This window comes from Oreochromis niloticus, linkage group LG19, assembly GCF_001858045.2.
Source record: "Oreochromis niloticus isolate F11D_XX linkage group LG19, O_niloticus_UMD_NMBU, whole genome shotgun sequence".
NCBI classification, from domain to species: Eukaryota; Metazoa; Chordata; class Actinopteri; order Cichliformes; family Cichlidae; genus Oreochromis; species Oreochromis niloticus.
In genome coordinates, this window is record NC_031983.2 from 24402559 (window position 1) to 24417420 (window position 14862).

General features: G+C 36.4%; 1 protein-coding gene across 5 annotated transcripts in view; it reads left to right on the top strand.

The window, feature by feature from the left end:
- alk (ALK receptor tyrosine kinase) overlaps positions 1-14862 on the top strand; it is a 482106-nt gene that overhangs the window by 315843 nt on the left and 151401 nt on the right. The window lies entirely within an intron of this gene.

The window sequence follows — 14862 nt, forward strand, 5'->3', positions numbered from 1 at the left end:
ATTATTGATGCTGAAACGTAAATATAAATAGGTTCAATTAAGAGTCTGTAAAGGATTTGTACTAAGCAGAAAACAAATTAGACGATTAAATTGATTCAGATTTGGCAGAAAGTCTCAACCGACAGTCTCAATGAAAACGGGACACATTAGCACAGTGCCTTGATGTCCTTTCCAGGTCCTGTATATACAGTATTCCATGTTTTTAATTCTCCTGTTTTCTCCTGTCTTATGCTTAGTTTATATTTACCACTCCTAAAAGGTTGATTCTGCTTATCTGTACGTAGTGTTTATATTTACCACTAATTTTTTACTATTTAAATCTTTATGTGTTTACAAAAAGATACACTCATACCTTTTCATTGACAAAACAGTCCCTTTTATTGTGCTCGGCTACTAGAAAAACGATCTAAGTTTAAAGTCCTGATTAAAGTGGCCAGATGTAAAGGCTGAGGATTATGCAGTATAGAGGTAGAGCCTTTTTATAGGATTGGCCATTGGTTTATTTTCAAAAATATGGAAGGGGTGGAGTAGATTGAGGTGTTTTTTAATAGGTCAGCACCTCCTCCTGCTTAGTCTACATTTACATAAATGAATGTGAGGAAACTGCGGTTCAGTTTTTGTCTGTGCTGCTAGGCTCAGAGTTACACTGTTCTATGGTCACTGACTGCTAAGAAGGAACACCAGTAGCTACCAACCTGTGAATACTTACAAATTTACTGGTGTGAATGCATAACTCCGTTGCTGCCAGGATTTCCACTCAGATATCTGTGATTGTGGAGTGCATACTGCTTTTCTCCAGGATTTGTTATTTTACAGTGGGACAGAAATTACTGTGAAAAACCATTTCAGCAGCACTGGGTATCCTGGTTGATTAAAAAATCCAATTCATTTTTTTTCTCTTAAAAGAAAAATGATTTTCTTTATGAGAAATTCACTTTATGTTCATGATTAAACAGTTTTGGCTTGATTTTTTTTTTTAACCACGTTACCTCAACATATATTTAACTTTACGTATTTTCTTCAAAATTTACACCAGGTTGCAGAACTTTCTGTCAAAATGAATGCTCAACTAAGGCTCCATCTTAAAGGAAGTGCATTATATCCTAGATTATCTTACATCATTTCAAATGTATGTATTAATCTGTAACCAAAATGCTGGCAGTGAAGTTCTATATTACTATATTCCACTTCTTTATGTAATGCAAAGGTTGGACACTGAAACTCATGATGTCATTTTGAGGAAAATAAATCATAAACAACTTTGTTGTTTTTATATGTTTTTTTCATATGTAACATAGCTGCTGTATTAAATTATTTCAAACATGTGTTGACTTATATCACTATTTTTGCATTCTTCTGATCACATTAGGCAGTGTCCCAGTCTATAGCTTAAGAATTGGATACGCCCAAGTGTGATTGGCTGGTTGCTTTTCATGCTTTATTAGTTGAAAACCAATCAATTGATTGGTATGTCTGAAAAACATAAGAAGTAACATAAAGGAACTGTTATTCCAGGTAAAGCAAACTTACAGTATTGAAGTGATATAGGGACTTCTGATTGTGGTAAATATATATGTATTCAATTTAAAGCTCTGGCAAAAGGAAACTAAATGAAATGATAGAGTCATCAAAGTTACGACAGTCAGGGCATGTGCAATACTGGGGTTTGTGCAATATAATTGATGTGTTTCCGTTATTGTTATCTATACTGTCCTCTGTGTCCACTCTTCTTGTCATTTGTTTGTTCTAGTATAATGTGATGACTGTTTTTATCCTTGTCACATGACCTGTAAATAGTGTCTCTGTATGTTTTTACTAACTTGTGTTTAACACCAACCTGCCAGAGGGTCTGCAGATGGAAATTAGCCCAAGGCTATAATCTGGCATATTTACATTTATTAAAATGTTCATTAATATGTATTGCCCCTCTTTCTAAAAATAAATAAATAAAATAAAAATAAATAAAGTTACTTATTGCACAAGTGGAACTATTTATGTTGTGTTGCCATGTGAAGTGCTGTCATTCTTATTTCTTGGTCAGCTGTATCAAATGACACTGATCAGCAGTGGCTGACGGAACGTGGAATATCCTGTTGCATCCTTTACTCATTTGGCAAAGCCCCATTGGCAGTGTTTGTATCAGCTCAATCTATAAACAAGGCCACTTAATCAGTCAGCTCACTGGGCCTAGATATAAAGCCCCTTAGGTTGAAGTCCCTGCTAAGCCTCTTTAAATCATGACTTAGGCTCTCTGTTGACTTCCTTGTTTATGTTGGTTGGCGTCAGAGGCGAATTTAGACATCAGAGCACTGCAGTGTTATATTCTCCTAACTTTTCTATTCACAACAGTACAGGATAGAATGAAAACTGGTTTTATGTCCAGTGTTGTCATTGTCGTGATGTTACAGTGCACTCACACAGAGGCTGATTTGTCATCAGTAGCCTGTTAAGACTTTCGTTGCTGCAGCAGAAAGAAGATAAGGAGGTGATTTGACACAAATCAGTGATGCATATTTAAAACACCCTTTAAATGAAATACAGCAAAAGTTCAAACTGTTCTGATAATGCAGGGACGTTCCTGTGACTTATAAAGTGAATGCTTATTTTTATTTATTCTCTAAATAGCATCACAAACGTTAGCTAATGTAGCCTTAATCACTAGAGATTAGTAGCTATTTTTAACCTTCTGACCTTCCACTACTCTGCTGGTATATTGTGAGTTGCCAGCCAAGAAACTGATGTAGGCTATTATTTTAGTTTGTTAAAATTTCTATTCCCATTCTGGTCGAGTTGGGCTTCAGTGTTTGTTTATATTACAGCTCCAGATCCAGGTGACAGCGAGTCAAAATTATATTACCTGGCTATGTCTAACAACAGGGTAACGGCACAAAGACTGAGAGAGAACCATAGAGAGGAAGAGAAAGGGAGAGAGCAGGATGAAGACAGCAAAAAGAAACAGGTGGAGTGGACATGTAGTCAAATTCACCAAAAATCATAATGCTGTAGCTTCTGTCTTACCCACATTTTTTATGTATTTCTTGGATTCTCTGCCCTTTCCACTTGCACACGTAAAAAATTATATGAGACATTCTAAACAGAAAATATTGATTATGAGTGGTAGCATTTTACACGATTCATACCACTCTAAACATGGAAGTGATGGACTACAAAACTGTTCTCCACTCCCAAAATTGGGGTACATGATGCTCTCTGCTAAATCTGCATAATAAAGGGAGGGTTTGTACTGCATGTACAGGTCTAATTTTCCTGTGTCTGTGCTAAATAATACTACTTTAAGTGCTTGATGATTGGGTGAACTGCCTCTGTGTGGTTAAGAGACTGAAATTATGTTGTGCATGTTTCTCATCTTATCTGCTTTGCTACAAATAGTTGTTTACTTCTTTAATGACTGAGCCTTTGCTTTGGGTTTGGTAACTAAAGGCCCCACCCTAAAATGACTAAAATATCTACACTACAATAGCTCATCCAGTTAATTACATTGCTTTTGAAGGTAACATTGTGATGTGTATCCAATTGAATCGAGGTGGTTTGGAAATGAGCTCCCCCCCACCCCCCCCAAAAAACTTTGAACCTCGAATCCCCTCTGGTTACCATGGTGACATGACATCTATGCCATCTGTACCCAGTTCACTCTCTCACCTCCTGCTCCTTAGATCAGTTTCACTGTCTCTGTGGTGCTCATTCCATTATTAGCAACACTGGTAATAATCCACCGCAAATATTATTAAGGCAGCTGTAAGATGTTTGCTGTTGTGCTCAGAAAACTGCAAATCTCAGAAGATCATAACCGTCAATTCTATTCTCTCAGCTTCTATATACTATGAAAAGTTTAAGTGTTATTACATGAAGATGCATTTTTGTAATTGCATCCTGCATTTTCAAATTAGCTTTGAGAACCTGCTCTGTGTCTGGAAGTCTTGGCTAACCAATATTAAATCTTGTGGCTGTGGTTAAAGCTCTTGTTGAAGATTCAGCTCTGCTCTCTCCCTGGGTGGTATCATGTTATCCTTGGTAACGCACAGTAAAACAGTCAAAGGTTTGGAGATTGAGTTATGCAATCAGTCAACAGTCATCTATTTTATTGTGATAATTTACTGCCTCTTTAAAGTTATTTGTTGCCTTGACATTCACTTTTACCTTTGATTTGCATTAAGCACAGTTAAATGGTTATATGCCAAATAGTGGTGTATTCAATAGTAGCTCCCTACCCAACTAATTGCATTTACTTGTTGTTTATTGTGGTTGTAGAGAGCATGTGGTGTACTTTTATCAGTGATATACAGTTTCATTACTTAGCATGATTATCTTCCAGAAGTCATTGCTAAGGATTGTATCAGTGGCTTTATCAGTATAAGAACCTTCAGCATATCATCAGAGCTATAAAATGTATATATAGCTAGTGTAATGCAGGTGTTATAGAATTTGACTTGCCCAAGGGGAAACTCATTTTGTGAACAGATTGGGCTTGAATTGAGCCCTTGTTGTAGCAACAACATTGGAAACATTTATTATTTTGCACATTTGTGATTTAATTGATCAAATGCCGAACCTTCCAAGATTTGTGATTAATGTGTTTAGTACTGGCTGCTGAAGGTGTCATCAACAAAGGTGATGTGAAGAGTGACGTGGCAGGTGTGAATCAAATGTTATCATTGTAAGAGGCTGGGACTTCCTCTACATTGAGGTACTTTTTTCTTTGATGCTGAGGTATCACAAATATCACATTTCTAACCGAAGTATTGCGGCGTTATAATTTGTGATCAATTTGTGGGTTCAAAGATACAGAAATATATTTGTATTTATTTACTTACTGAAGTCTTTTTTGTGTGTTATACACGGTTCTTATTTTAATGCAGCAAGGTGCCCAAGATTAGTGTTTGACACCTGAACTATCCATTGTTTTAAACAAAGGTTTACGTTCACAGCATTTCATGCTATCATTAATGAGACACGTCTTTCCTTTTGGAGTACCTGCATTAAAAATCCTGCTACATGTTTTTTGTTGAGTTTTTTGTTTGTTTGTTTGGCTTTTTAAGGAACAGAAAGATGTTTATGCTGTATTTCTGAATACTTGCAAGTAGAAAGTTTGTTTTTTATCTCAACTAATGGGCCATTTAAAAGTCCCTGCTGTGAAAATTACTTTTAAACAGGTGTATCTTTGAGGTTGAGCTGTTGCATTTCATAATTTCCTTTAAATTTCACAGTGTTTAGACAGATTTGCTTTTGGATAAAAATTAAGATGATGTTTGGCTGTCATTACTTTTTGCCTTAGCAAAGGTTATTTATCATGCACCACAAGGTTCTTTTTTTGTATACGCGTACATCTTACTGTCTTTAAATGCTTTGTGGATATTTAAAAATATGAAATACAGCTTGAAATGATTAGTGGACCCACTACAATAGCAACTACCTTTTAAGTGGAGTAATGACAATGACTAGTGCAGTGATTAGTACACGGATTTATAGACATTGAAGGTTAGCTGGTATTAATAACAATAAATAAATTGATGTAATTATAAATGAACATTTAGAGGATAGCGGCCACTCTGACACCAGTGTTGTTAAGATTTATGAGGCCATTTTATTGTTCTGTTTAATGTATTAGTCTCATTAAATCAAACACTCCTTAAAGATTGACTTTTACTTGGACAGCAGACATTATGGTAACTAAAATGCAATCAAGAATAAAACGAGCCTTGACACTAGACAAACCCTAAAATCACAGCACTATCAGGTTAAAGAATGATCCCTCTTAAGAATAATTTCATATTCAGTATTAACTTTTATAATCTTATTTTTCTTGACAATTTACAGAAGCCTTTTTGTGCATAGTGGTGAATCCTAAAAATTTTGATTGATATTCCAAATTCCCAGTAAGAAAAATTATTTGGTCAGGGGCCTGATCTGTCAAACACCAAAATGCAAGATATATTATTGTTACATTGTCAGCATTTAATCTTCCAGTTGTTTGAATAAATGAATGATTGATGCAAAGTAAATCAATCAATTCACTAATCTCAGTGTGGTTGAGTGCCTTGAAATTAAAATAAAACACCTTAAAATAATAAACATGTTATGCAGAAAGGCAGAGTTCCTGGTAATAACTATAGCACTTCAAAAACTGGAGCCTAATAACCTCTGCGTGAGTAAAATATCATGTTTGAATGCTTTGAAAATCCTTGCCAAAATCAAATTACTGCATTAAATCAAAGATGATTAATACAACAACTTAAATATGTGAGGTGGGCTTAAAAGAGTGAACAGAACACACAGAAAATACTGTATTAGACTTGTTAAATATGTATCGTGTTTACAAGTAGATTTTGGATTATTTAAAGGGTATTAAAGATTTATGGGATAAAAAGCCACATGTGCTTGATCATTTCTTTCTTACATTTTACTCTGTGTGTCATTTTTTATGGAGAAATCATTTTTAAATAGATAATAAAGTAAAAGACAAAGCCATGGGACTTGACTATGATGATCAAAGGAATATGTTTGTTTCCAGTGGTTAATGAGGTCTTCTTCCAGTTTCTGTGTTCTGTCAAAAGTTTGAGGGCTTTTTTTCCCCATTAATTCTCCGCTGACTAATTTTGTTGTTATAAATTAAAGGTGATCAGCTGTTATCTCCTTGATTGCTTTTGCAACCAAAATAACAATTTCGCTGACATTCTGCAGAGTTAGATTGTGATTGTGATTATTATATTATGTTATGATGATTACTAATATATATAATATAATACAATGTATTTTAGAAAATGTGTTTTTTAAATAAATAAATGTTTTTACTTCTCAAAAGCATTACAATATGTTTGAGGATTCAATTTGCAATATTTTAATATTTCTATCATGTGTTTAAAATGACCTGTATGTCATTCATTATGTTACTGTGTTGTAAGGTATTTTGCCTTGGTTTGGGGAATTATTTTGTTCTGCCTATGAAAGTGAGGTATTTTGTGAATGCACTGCATTCTAGTCCAAATTGGTTCCAACAAATAAGATCAGCTGGTCAACAGAAGGTGTAAAAATAAATCACTTTGTCTATATTGATTTTTTGTGTGTGTTTGTTTAATTGTCCTGCACTTCTGATAGCTTTCACCAATAATTCAACACAATGTTCCAGCAGGCAACAAATCAAGCTCAGCTGCAATCTTGGCAGATCAGCTCATCTGAGTGTCAGCTCACATCAGCTAATGGCTCAGCCAACACTTTACACATCCGGTTTGTGCTATTTTTAAGCTACTGGAGTCCGTCTGCACATTTGTTAGCTGCTTTGCAACCCACCTCCACCTCACTTCCTTCTTTAATGCTGTTTCTGACTAAATCAATGTCATACCAGTTGTCACTGGAGTCTACTGTGCTTAGTCTGGGTCTTGAGACCCAGAGCTGCAGCTCTCCATACTCGTTTCCATGTATGTGTGGGGAGGTCCCAAAACTAGAGTCCTGGTGCCAAATAGAATTTACTGGAGAAACGGAGCATTCTTTCGACTGTATTGATCCTGACTGAACCAACGTTACAACACAAGCTGTTTTATCTGGACACATAACCCTGTTTTACAAAAGCTTTGAATCAGTGATGTTGGCACTTTATTAATTGTCACACAGGAAGAAGCCTAAAGAAGATGAGAAGCTAATACAGATAACAAAATTTACATTAAAAAAACTGTGTCCTGTCTCACATCCCATCTAGCTTTTCACACTCTCATGATGACCCTTGTAAATACTGCTTATCTGAACAGTTTTTTATGTTTTAGTTGTAGCTTAGAGGGCAGAGGCGTTGATGTTTGGCACACAGCAAACTGGAGTAATGAACAAATGCAATGCTTTTCTTTAACTTTGTTAAATAAAAAAAACACACACTTTGAAATAAGAATGAAGTCACTCGAATTGAATTGCAAGAGTTTTTTTCCTTGTTATTTTGTTTGCATCTTTTCTGCATGCCCCTCACAGCAGACCATGACCTGTACAGCCCGTCCATATCTGCCTCTGTTGCATAGTCACAATAAGCCATTTCCTTTTTAAACAATGTAGCCCAGGAAAAAAAATCAAAACACAACTGTGGTTTGCTTTGTACTCCCACGCATGATGTTTTTTTTGTTCTTTTACGCACATTAAACTTCACACTGAGTTGCACCTAGAATGGGCAGCATGCCTGTGAACATTTCATGTTCACTTATTCAGATTTGTGTTATTTTTTACTCACATTATTTTCATTCTTATTAAAATTTTCAGAACTTGGCAGAGGACGCCGTGTGAGAGGACGCATGTTTTAAAGCATGTGTTTTAAAGCATTAGGTCTTCATCCAGTTAGTCGTATTATTAATCGTTCATTATTGAATATTTTTGGTCCAGTTTTGCATTAAAATCTGTCTGTCATACATGCGAGTTCTGTGCAGTCCTGAAACAACACTGTTTTTAAAGACAGCGAAAGCTGTAAGTGCAATTGGGATGTTTGTGCATAAGAGAGCAGAGAGCTATTGGTGTTATGTGCACTATAAGGTAACCTACACTAAAGTCAGTATGATTAACATTTAGTTGACAAAGACAAACAGACACTGTATAGACATATATTGCCACTCACATGTTTAATAATCCTGCTGTTGCTGGATTATTACAAACTCTTTCACGCTATAACCAGAAGATGCTCTAGAGTACACTTTTACTCAACCACCAAACAAACTCAACTTTTAATGGTGAAATTAAAAATCAATGGAAATCACAATATGAGTGGGGTTTCTTTTTTGCATTTGCCCCAAAATAATGTTTAAAAATCTTCTTTTTCTTGCTTCTTCTTCCGAATCCCTGAAGAAAAAACAGAGAGTGATTCATCTTTTTACACTTTCTATAATGGTTCATGATGATTACTAAAAAGCGGTTTTGCCTGGGGAAAGGAGGAGTTTTGTGATTAGTCTGGTTTGCTTGGTAGCCAGATTACTCAGGCTGTTTGAGTGGATTTACATGTCATTATACTAGAAGTGGGGCTTGGCCCAACTTAGAAAGATTAACTTTTGTATTCCTGCGTTTCATCGTGATCCTGATTTGGATGCTGAAGTTTTTGGACACCATTACAAGACTGGACTTTTTGCAGGACATTGTCTTATAGTACATATAAAGATAATAATATGGTAGAAAAATGAGAAGATATTGTCTTGATGTTATCAGAAACCCAACACAAAACACATGCAGAAATCCGTCTCGGTCAAGTAACGTAATTTTTGTGTGATGTAGATGGAATTTTCAGCCTTGGCAGTGAATCACAGTCCCTGATTGCAATTTTACTGATGTCGTCCCCTTTCACCGTAACAGCACACCAGATTTAAATTTGAAATCACTGCAGCAGTAAACAGTTTTATTGAAGAAACCACCAACAATACACTATCACAAGATGGCTTTTTATCAGCATGCAGAACATACTTTAACACCATTTTGCTACTGTGGAAGCTGTGTCACCGTGTTGATCAGATGAATGGGTTGTAAATTAAAATGTTTGTCAGTCAAATTGTTGGGACCCCAGAAAGCCTGTGCTGGCCCTGGGTAAATGCATTATGCTATAAGAGGATTTGGCAGAGAATACAATCTGAATTGTTTGTTTTCCTCCTTCTCTCAGGCCTTTAGCTGCAATTTTATTATCTGAGGGAATTTTGTTCTCTCCAACAGTTGGATTTGGTATGCTATGTCAACAAGAGCCTCCGTTGATTGAATCGGTAACTGCAGAGAGAGAGAGGGAGAAAATTGTTTATCAGCTTGATTCAATGATACAGAATAGAACTTTCACTTTGGATTGAAATGTTTCTTGCTTCTGTGTTTTGGGGCTTGTCTTTCTCATCACAGGGGCAGCAATCAAGTACCAGTTTAGAGGCACTGCAGATTAAGCTGGTGTCACTGAGGTTGAACCTCACGGATAAATAAGAAATTGCCTACAAGAAACTCCATTTGCAAAGAATAATAGGTCAAGTAGAGTACTAGTGGTAGTGTGGGTTAAAATAAAAGTGTATAGATTGGTGGTTACTGAAGAGTTCTTTCTAGTTATACAGGGTGGGCCATTTATATGGATACACCGTAATAAAATGGGAATGGTTGGTGATATTAAAGTCCTGTTTGTGGCACATTAGTATATGTGAGGGGGCAAACTCCTCAAGATGGGTGGTGACCATGGTGGCCGTTTAGAAGTCGGCCATCTTGGATATAACTTTTGTTTTTTCAATAGGAAGAACATCAAACTTATTGGTAATGTCACAAGAAAAACAATGGTGTGCTTGGTTTCAACGTAACTTTATTCTTTCATGAGTTATTTGCAAGTTTCTCTTTGTTCACAGCCATTGACATGTTGAAGAGGTTAACACGTGAGGAGCGGATCGAAATCGTGTTGATATCTGGTGAACGCAGTAACCGGGTCATTGCAGCAGATTTCAATGCAAGACACCCTACGAGACCACCCATCTCCCATGCTACAGTTAGCAAACTGCTTGCTAAGTTTCATGAAACTGGTTCAGTGTTGGATTTGCCAAAATGTGGATGCAAGAAAACTGTCACTAATGAAGAAACATCAGTGGCTGTCCTAGCTTCATTCAGCAAGAGCCCACAGCGTAGCACTCGTTGCAAGTCATTGGAGAGTGGCATGAGTCGAACACCCCTTCGGCTGATATTAGCTACTCACAAATGGCACCCTTGCAAACTCCAGCTACTGCAGCATCTCAACGAGGATGACCCAGATCGGCGCACGGAATTTGCAGAATGGGCTAAACAAAAATTGGAACAGGACCTTCAGTTCACGCAGAAGATTTTGTTCAGTGATGAGGCAAACTTTTATGTGAATGGTGAAGTTAACAAACAAAACCACCGCTATTGGTCTGACACTAACCCACATTGGATGGATCCCTCCAAGACTGTTGGAACAACAAAAGTGATGGTTTGGTGTGGTATATGGGGTACAACGATAGTGGGTCCATTCTTCATCAATGGAAACCTCAAGGCCACTGGATATTTGAAATTGCTACATGATGATGTGTTTCCCTCTTTATGCACTGAAGCTGGCACATTCCCTGAGTTTTTCCAGCAAGATGGTGCACCACCAGATTATGGGTGCCAGGTCCGAGCATTCCTAGATGAACAGTTTCCTGGAAAGTGGATTGGTCATCGTGAGCCAGTTGAATGGCCCCCAAGGTCTCCCGATCTGACCCCCTTAGACTTTTATCTTTGGGGTCATCTGAAGGCAATTGTCTATGGTGTGAAGATACGAGATGTGCAGCACCTGAAACTACGGATACTGGATGCCTGTGCTGGCATTTCTCCTGCGGTGTTGCTATCACTGTGTGAAGAGGGTTGCATTGACAATCCAACACAATGGGCAGCACATTGAACACATTTTGTAAGTGGTCAGAAACTTGTAAACTAATGTGCCACAAACAGGACTTTAATATCACCAACCATTCCCATTTTATTATGGTGTATCCATATAAATGGCCCACCCTGTAGAGTCATGCAGTTGTTTTAGGAATGAGGGATGTTTTTCCATTATGACTAGCTCTTGAGAAAAGTTGTAATTTTCATAAAGTCTTAAATGTTAGATTTTGAAGTGTATAATTTTATTCTTGGACCCTCCTAGATGAATAAAATTCTAATACATTTTAAAATGTGTTTACATGCAAAATTATTATGCTCATGGAAATATTATGTGTGCATTTGAAATGAAAGCAATACACTGGCAGAAAAATAGAATCTTTTCTGTTTATGTTTAACATTTAAAAATGTTTCTATTACTGTACTATTTTGTGTTTACTGTATTTACAACATTAAGTTGACTATTCTGTATTGTAAGCTGTTAAAATTGAAAATTTTAGGTGAAATTTTCTGAAAAGAAAAAAAAGGTCACAATTTTGATTTTTCTTTTTAAATATAAGAAAACAGTACAAAAAGTACAACTGTGATTAAAAGTAAATAAATAAATAAAGCCAGTTTCTAGTGTCATAGCTTAATCTTGGATATATTCCTATACCTATTAGCTACTAACAGATAAAAGCATACATGCTGCAGTTGATAATTTGTGTTTTTAAAAAGACTTGATAACAAGTTTTCTACCCTGACAACATTGAATGCACAACAATCACATCAATGTGTTTGTTTATGATGCCTCAAGCAGCTCTCAGGCCCTCAGTACGCAATTTAATTAAGAAATATACTGAAAGAAAAACAAACCACAGAGTAAAAGGACCGTTGGATCACAGTTCTTATCTTTTAATTGCAGGTTATCTTTCAAGAGCACTAACTTTATCTTTGTTATGTGATTTAACAATTGTCAGGCCAAATAAGAGATGTGTTCACTGCTCCATGTTTAAACATGCAATTGCTGCTGATTTAAAGAGCATATAATGCTAATTATGCTAATTTACAAACCCAGGATTTCTAGTCTTGGACATACTAAACTAGCTTTGCATGATTTATATTCATGGATCCAGGCATTTTTTTCACCCCGCTCATTTTAAATATTAGCATCCAGCAGTGGAACAACATATGTAACAAACAAACACAAATCTTGCCTAATGCTTTGTCTCGATGTTTTAATGTTTTTTTTCCCCCCAATATAAGCAGTTGAGTGATCCCATCTGCTTAATACCCCGTCAATGATGATGTTGCACTATGCAAATTTGGAAAGACAGTCAGAGGAAGCGGATATTGTGATGCATTAAATAAGACTATCAACTGTTAGGCAGCAGTATTTAGGGGTAAAGCTAAAGCTGAACTCTACTAACTGAATTACAGTCTTTGCTTTACACTTTGCCATTATAATTTGTGCCCTGCCAGTAATTGCTCCCAAGCAGGTATTTCTCCGTCTTATTAGAACTGGGAAAGGAGAGTTAATAGTTTTCTGCCTTCCGGCCCAAAACCTGTCTAGGCTAAGTCTTAAAACCTTTATATCAGATTGCTGTTGGGTGTGTAGAAAATGCATTCAGTCCACATTGCCTGAAACTTGTTGTAAGCATTCATACTGTCCTTGCCAAATTGTCTGGACCCTCTGTGTAAGAAGCATTCAAATGTGGAAAGCAGAGCAAATGAGGCTTAACTGGAGCACTCCAATGTGAAGGCCTTCAAATTATCCAGTTTTTTTCAACAGCCCCATGGGATAGGGGAAGGCATTTGTTATCAGAGAAGGATAATTCTGTAGGCACTACCACCACCCACTATGACCTCTCTAATAAACATAAAGTAGAATTATTCCCTTGCTGACATGGACAGAAAAAGCTTTGAAAAAGTATCTGCCATTAATACCAGGAATACAAAGTTTGAGGGTTTAGAAATATTTAAAAGTGAAGTTGTATTTCTGATTCTCCACTATTTCTATGTCAGCAGCCAAATTGTAGCATGTTTGTGTCCATTTTCCCTACTTTATACAAAAAGTTAGATTCCCTTGACTTGCATCCTTCCAATAAAACAGCGTTTGGATGGCACTGGGGTGGATTTGATTGACTCTCCAGAGACTTATTCAACTACAGCCATTGTTCACCTGCTATAAATGTGGCTGTGCCTCAAGGTTCCAGCAGAACATTGCTGGCTAAGCAGCATTGTGTTAGTGAGGAAAAATTACTAAGTAAAAGCTTCTAGTGAAGATAGACTCTCTCCGTGTGAAATGAAGGTTTCCAAGGTTTTTTAAAAACCTTATTTAGAGTAAGACATCACACCAGATTTACAAAAGGAAATGCTTTCGATGGATACATCATTAAATGATGGAAGAAGATCATATTTATTGTTGAATCTATATTAGAAATTATTGGCATTAACAGAACACTGAATGTAAGGAGACAAAGATAAGAGAGGGGATGATACCTCTCTTATCCATAGTCAATCATATACTACACTATGACTCAGAAGAAGCAGTACCCCATTTTTCAAAGGCATGCTCCACCCTCTGCTGTGCCTCTTTATGGACAAGGAGTCATACTGCAGCACGATAATGAGCCACAACGCACCTCAAAGATCAGCAAGTACCAACTGACAATTACTTTCCTCCACAGTCACCTCAAACGCCACTGAACAGTTATAATAACTGAGAAACCTAAACATCCTCACACGACTACACATTCTTTAGAATGTTTGTGAATAGTGCTGCGATAACTTTCATTTTTAGGTTGAACGAAAGTGGAGTCGGTGCACTTCCAGACAAACAAAAGCAAACTAGAAGTATCTTGACTTGTGGCGTCAGATGTTTGGATGCCACCTAATTGCAGATTCATACAGTATGTACCATTTGCCACTTAGTTAAGACTAAATAAGCTAGATTTAGGTTTAGCTGGCAGTTATTTTTCACATACGGTGAGGGAGGTTTGGATAGCTTTTTTAATTAAATAAATGAAGTCATCATTTAAGATGGTTTGGGGGATTTTAAGAAACATCTGTTCTGTTAATATGTTCCAATGCAAAAACTGTGTAGATGACTAATAGCAAAAGCTGTTTAAGTTCGGTGTCTAACCAACGCAGAGAGACACGTGTGACCCCGTTGGAGAAGCATGTTTCAATTCAGTAACCCTGGGAAACAAGTAGTGCCATTATCTAGGGATTGAAGTACTACCTAGATAATGAAACAATTAAAAAAAATAAATGAAATGAAGGGCACATACTACAGTACTTTAAAAAAAATTCCAGATGTATTTCTGCAACTATTCCTGATACACCAAACAGAATAAACAGCTAAATAAAGGCAAATTGACCTTGAATACTTTGTGTGAACAACAGAAAATCAATTATTCTTTCTTATTTAAGATTTTTGGTTTGAATTTTTTAAATAATCTCCTCATTAACAATACTTTACTTAACTGAGCCTGTTAAAAATGGATTTTCTTCCTTTTA